Source organism: Anopheles funestus (assembly GCF_943734845.2).
Source record: "Anopheles funestus chromosome X unlocalized genomic scaffold, idAnoFuneDA-416_04 X_unloc_23, whole genome shotgun sequence".
Taxonomy (NCBI): domain Eukaryota; kingdom Metazoa; phylum Arthropoda; class Insecta; order Diptera; family Culicidae; genus Anopheles; species Anopheles funestus.
Genome location: NW_026045147.1, coordinates 525,001 through 531,587, shown reverse-complemented (window position 1 = coordinate 531,587; position 6,587 = coordinate 525,001).

Genomic DNA, 6,587 nt, shown 5'->3' with positions numbered 1-6,587 from the left:
TTTTGGCCAACTTAGGCCAACGCGGTGCTATTTGTGGGTACTCTATCGGTACTTTGGGACATATTATGTCCTTCGGGTGAACCTTCTCGATACCTCATGGGTACTTGTGGCCAACTTAGGAAAATTCAGTGCAACCTATGGGCCTTTGGAAATTGCTCCAACACTTTGGACTTAGAAAATTTTCTGGACTTAGAAAATTTTTTGGACTTAGAAAAATTTTCAACTTCTGTATCTTCTTCATCATGTTCCATTTTGTGGGACTTAGAAAATTTTCTGGACTTAGAAAATTTTTTGGACTTAGGAAATTTTTCAACACTTGTAAAATTTTTGTTCCTTCTTTGAAGAAGAATACTTTCCACTATTAGCTTCTTTCTCTTTTTCTTCTTAGTTGTCTTCTTATTTTCGGTCCGAGAGCGCCGACACTTGTAAAATTATCTAAGTCCGAAGACTTTTGGAATGAACCAAAAGTCAACGAACACAATACATCAACCCTATCAACATCAAGTGGCAACCCGAAGGAAGCGCAGCGGCCAGCCCATGTACAACGCGAAGTTGTAGCATGCAACCAACCAACCGCTAACCTCCAACGGCACTCAATGTATTCGTTACACATGGGCGCACCTGCACCACACTGTCGTGACCATCCAACGAGCCGTCGGTTCGGTCGTGTGTTACAAGCACCCCATCACATAGGCATAGAGTCACCACACAGTGTTCTTCAACACTCTCGTCACATGGTGCAAGTCACGGTACGCACCACCAATGTGCACTGGTTGGCCAATTCCAGCACACACGGGGCGCGCACGCGCAAGCACTAACCACCAAGCATGGGTCGCCTGAGAGGATCGATGCGAACGCATCTCTACAACTTGAAGCTCCCAGCCTGTAGTCCCGTCGTTTGCGGGCGGTCGTAGGTGTCGAAACTAGTGCTATCCACAGTCGGCAAGCTCGTCCACCGGTGTTCCCAACATGTATGGTACTAACACGTGCAGCGCGAACCCGCCCTTTGCGGCCTAGTAGTAAGCGGGGATGAGACGCCAGTGTGCCAATGGACAGCACGGACGGTTCTCGGAGGGTTGTTAGGCCCGCTAGCTTACGACCACCTAATGGGTATAAGAAGCGCTATCAGCTCGGATTGGATACGACCTTAGAGGCGTTCAGGCATAATCCAGCGGACGTAGCGTCATACCATAGTCCGTTCGAACTAGTATTGAGCCAGTGGTCCGTACCTGTGGTTCCTCTCGTACTGCACAGGAATTCCGTTAAGATAGCGACAAACAATGCACACCAGTAGGGTAAAACTAACCTGTCTCACGACGGTCTAAACCCAGCTCACGTTCCCTTGAAAGGGTGAACAATCCTACGCTTGGTAAATTTTGCTTTACAATGATAGGAAGAGCCGACATCGAAGGATCAAAAAGCCACGTCGCTATGAACGCTTGGCGGCCACAAGCCAGTTATCCCTGTACGAACCCGTTTTTTGGTGTTTTCTTGAATCTCTTGCGGAATTTATTAAAAATTCTTATTCTTGCGGTTTTCTCTTGCGAAATTGTTTTTAATAAAGAAAAAAGTGGGAGTTTTTCATTCTTGCGATCCGCGGACGGGAAATCTGCCAAAGGGGCTCTAGCGACGGACGGTCGTTACCTTGGCAGATGTTGAAGGGAATATTCCCTTGTTCCGTCTGAACGATTCGTGCAGGCGGTTTTTTGTGAAAGGAGCGGAGAATGGAGGGGCGGGTGCTTCGTTCCGGGGTGCGGTCGTCGTCCACGCCTCGGAAGCGGTCCGATACCCCTTCCCCTTTACCGGAGACACCACGGCCGGCCGGACCAACGGTGGCGGTTCCGTCCGAGGCTGATAATTCCGAGGAGGAGGACGATGCGGAATTTTCCGACGCCTCTCTTCTCGAGCAGACGGTGGTGCCGCCAGTGGTAGCGGCAGGGGAGATGTCTTCAACCGTGGCTCCCCACGACGATGGCGAAGCGTCGGTGCTGGCTTTCCAGCACAAGATGCTGGAGAACTTCGCCAAACAGATCGAGTCGCTGACGGAAGAGCTGCGACTTAGCCGGGAACGTGAAGTGGCCCTGAAGTGTACGCTGGAAGCGCTTCAAGAGGGCATGCGTTCCTTGACGGCGCTTCATTCCTCGGCACAGCCTGTTGGTCAGGGCAGTGCCAGGACAAAACGCAGCCGGCAGCAGCGCAACCGTGCGAAGAAAGCTTCGCAACTGCAGCAGCAGCAGCAGCAGCAGCAGCAGCAGCAGCGGCAGCAGCAGCAGCAGCGGCAGCAGCAACAACAACAGCGGCAGCAGCAGCAGCAGCAGCAGCAGCAGCAGCGCAGCCAGCCACAGCCGCAGCGACGGACGGTCGCAGTGTCGGCTAATGGCCAGCAGCAGCAGCAGCAGCAGCAACCGCAACGTCAGCAGCAGCGGCAACAGCAGCAGATGTCCTGGGCTACGGTCGTGAGCGGTCGGAAGAGCCGATCGCAACGTTCGACTCAGCAGCAGCAGCAACCGCAGCAGGTGGGCCAGCCGTACCGGCCACCTCAGATGCGCCAGCAGCAGCAGCAGAGTCAGCAGCAACAACATCAGCAGCATCGTGCCCAGTCTAAGGGGCGTCCTCCGCGTCCTGACCGCATTGCGGTGGTCCCAGGTTCGGACAAAACCTGGACAGAGATGTACGTGAAGCTGCGTACATCTCAGGAGCTGCAGGACGTCAGGGCAGACATCGGCATGGGGCGCCGGACCGTGCAAGGTCATCTGCTTGTACCGTTGCGGAAGAACGTCGATAGCGCGGAGCTGGCTCGCCGGATCCAGCTAGCGCTAGGTGAGGATGGCGAGGCACGAGTGGTGACGGAGATGGGTGAGCTTCTCATCACCAACGTCGACTCTCTGGCCAAAGAGAGTGACGTGAAGCTTGCCATTGAGGAGAAGCTGGGGTCAGCGGCTGGCATCACTCACGTCGAGCTTTGGGAGCTCCGTGATGGCACAAAGCGAGCGCGTGTTCGACTCCCACTGGCCAAGGCACGGAGTCTCATTGGTCAGAAGTTGACACTCTGCCAATGTGTCAGCGGCATCCGCGAAGTGCCGAAGAAGCCGCTCGACCGTCAGCGCTGCTTCCGTTGCCTGCTGATGGGGCACCTGGCGCGGGACTGCCGTTCTTCAACTGACCGGACGGGTCAGTGTTTGCAGTGTGGCGAGGTAGGCCACCGCGTTAGTCAGTGCACGTCGGCAGCTAAGTGCATTGTCTGCCAGGGGCCCCATCGAGTGGGCCACTCATCGTGCCGACAAGGTCAACAGTGTCGGGTGTAGTGAGGGTGATGCAGGTCAACCTGGGTGGTGGACGCACTGCCCAGGATCTGGCCCTGCAAACAGCCCGCACGAAGCGGGTCGACGTGCTGCTGCTGTCAGAGGTGTATCGACCTCCAGAGGGCAGCGGTAACTGGACGGTGGATTCGTCGGGGAGAGCAGCTGTGGTGGCAACCGGCCACCTTCCAATCCAGCGGGTCTGGCGATGTGCCATGCCCGGGTTGGCTGCTGCGCAGATTGGAGGGGTGGTCTTCATCAGCTGTTACGCCCCTCCACGTCTCAACGCCGGCGAGTTCGAGCAACTTCTGGAGGCGGTGGAGTTGGAGGCCCAACCCCACCCTCGCATCGTCCTGGCAGGCGATTTCAACGCCTGGAATGAGGAGTGGGGTAGCCAACGTACCACCCGGCGCGGTGAAGAGCTGCTCGATACAATTCGGCAGCTTGGGCTTGTGGTCCTGAACCAAGGATCGGTCCCGACGTTCGTGGGCAACGGAGTCGCCACTCCCAGTGTCGTGGATGTGTCTTTCGCGAGCGCATCCATTGCTCGTCCAGACACTTGGGAGGTGGCAGCGAACACCACTTCGTGCCACTATACGGCGTCGGACCACCGGTACATTTTCTTCACCGTGGGGCCTCCAACTCTTGACCAGCAGCGACGACAACAGCAGCAGCACCAGCAGCAGCAGCACCAGCAGCAGCAGCACCTGCAGCAGCAGCATCGTCACCTGAACGGGAGGCAGCAGCGACAACAGCAGCAGCATCGCCAGCGGGGACAGGGGTCCTCTTCGTCGTCTACCACGTTTCGGCACGCTGGCCGTAGATGGAAGACGACGCAGTTTTCGGTGGAGGCATTCGCAGCCGCACTCCAGACGGCCGGTTTTCCGGAACGAGCCGTCAGCCAGGAGGGGATGGTCGACGCCATGCTAGATGCATGCGACGACACGATGGAGCGCGTCACCATGTCGCATCGTGACCCCCATCGAGACCTCTTCTGGTGGACTCCGGAGATCTTGCGTCTTCGGGAGGAGTGTTCGACCGTGCATGAGCGGATGCTTCGTACCACCGACCTGCAGGAGCGCAGCATTGTGGCTGCACATCATCGGTCGGCGAGGAGAGCTGTCGAGAAGGCTGTCCGGGCCAGCAAGCGAGCGCAGCTCGATGAGCTGATTCAACAGGCGGAAACCAACGAGTTTGGGGCCGGTTATCGGGTGGTCATGTCTCGTCTTCGTGGCTGCTTCGTGCCACCTGAGACTGACTGTGTCGTGTTGGAGCGGATAGCCAACGATCTGTTCCCGACACATCCGCCTGTTGACTGGCCGGACGCTGAATCATCGAGCGTCGACACCGAGGAGCGGAGTTCTTCGTTGACCCCTGTCACCGTGGGCGAGCTGTTGTCCATCGTGGGATCGATGGCGAACCGGAAAGCGCCTGGACTGGACGGTATCCCCAACGCGGCGGTTAAGACGGCCATTAGGAAGTACCCGGAGGTTTTCGTCCGTTTGTACCAGGACTGCCTGGACCGGGGTGCGTTTCCAGCGCCCTGGAAGAGGCAACGACTGGTACTGCTGCCAAAGCCTGGCAAGCCTCCCGGGGAAAGCTCCTCCTACCGGCCGCTGTGCATGCTCGACGCACTCGGCAAGGTGTTGGAGCGCCTAATTCTTAACCGCCTCAACGAGTTCCTGGAGGAACCGGATGCGGAACGGCTGTCGGACGGGCAGTACGGTTTCCGGCGAGGCAGATCCACCATCAGTGCGATCCAGCGCGTTGTCGAAGCGGGCAGGACGGCCATGTCCTTTCGCCGCACCAACGCCCGAGACAAGCGCTGCCTGATGGTGGTGGCACTTGATATCCGCAACGCCTTTAACTCTGCGCCCTGGCAAGCCATCGCCAACGCGCTGAGGGACAAGGGGGTACCGTCATCGCTGCAGCAGATACTGAGGAGCTATTTCGAGGACCGGCGGCTGGTTATCGACACCAGCGAGGGCCCTGTCGAGCGGAACATCAGTGCGGGCGTTCCACAGGGTTCCATTTTGGGACCCACGCTTTGGAACGTGCTGTACGACGGGGTCCTGGGTGTCCAGTTGCCTGAGGGGGCCGAGGTTATTGGCTACGCTGATGACCTTGTCGTCTTGGTCCCTGCAACGACACCCCAAGCCGCTTCCTCGACTGCTGAACGAGCCATTGCGGTAATCATGGACTGGTTGGACCGGAACCGTCTCTCGTTGGCGCCAGAGAAGACGGAAATGACGCTCATCTCCACCCTGAAGCGTCATCCGGTCGTCAGCATCAACATCGGAGGTGTGGTCGTGCAATCCCAGCGCTCCATCCGTTATCTTGGAGTTTGGTTGCACGACCACCTGTCATGGTTGCCGCACGTTCAGCAGGCTGCAGCGAAGGCCATGAAGGTCGCGGAAGCCGTCACGCGCCTCATGCCGAACCACAGTGGACCGAAGTCGTCGCGTGCCCGACTGCTGGCGGCCGTAGCGGACTCCATCCTGCGTTACGGGGCCCCAGTTTGGTCGGAGGGGCTGCAGCTGCGCCAATGTCGTAGATTGGTGCAGCGGGTGCAGAGGACAACGGCCATTCGTGTTTGTCGGGCTTTCCGGACGGTGAGGGGTGAGACGGCCGTGCTGCTGGCCGGTCTCATTCCAATATGCCTGCAGATAGAGGAGGACAGCAGGGTCCATCAACGGCTGAACGATCCAGTCAACGAGATCCCCAGGTCTGGCGTTCGGGAGCTGGAGCGTGACCGGACGTTTGAACAGTGGCAGCAGCGGTGGGACGCGGATGCTGCCAGCGAAGACGCCAGTCGGTACACTCGGTGGACGCATCGAGTGCTACCCGACGTGAGGGCATGGCAGTCACGGAAGCATGGAGACGTGACGTTCCAGTTGGCGCAGGTATTGTCTGGCCACGGATTTTTCCGTGACTACCTGTGCCGGATGGGCTTCACGTCGTCCCCGGACTGCCCCAGATGTCCTGGCGTTGCCGAGACGGCGGAACACGTCGTATTTTGCTGTCCGCGTTTTGCCGCTGAACGGGAGGTGCTGTTCGAGGCGGGGAGATCGAACCAGATCACCCCCGAGGGCTTCGAGGCAGCCTTGCTTGAGAGCCCGGAGAGGTGGAGCGGCATTTGCGAGTTCGTCGCACGGATAACCGACGAGCTGCAAGATGGCTGGAATGCGGAAAGGGAGGAGTTAGCCGCGCAGGACCAGCTGTTAGCCGCACGCCTCCCCGACAACTCGGTGGCTGTCGCTCGCAACCAGCGCCGGAATGTTGCGAGGA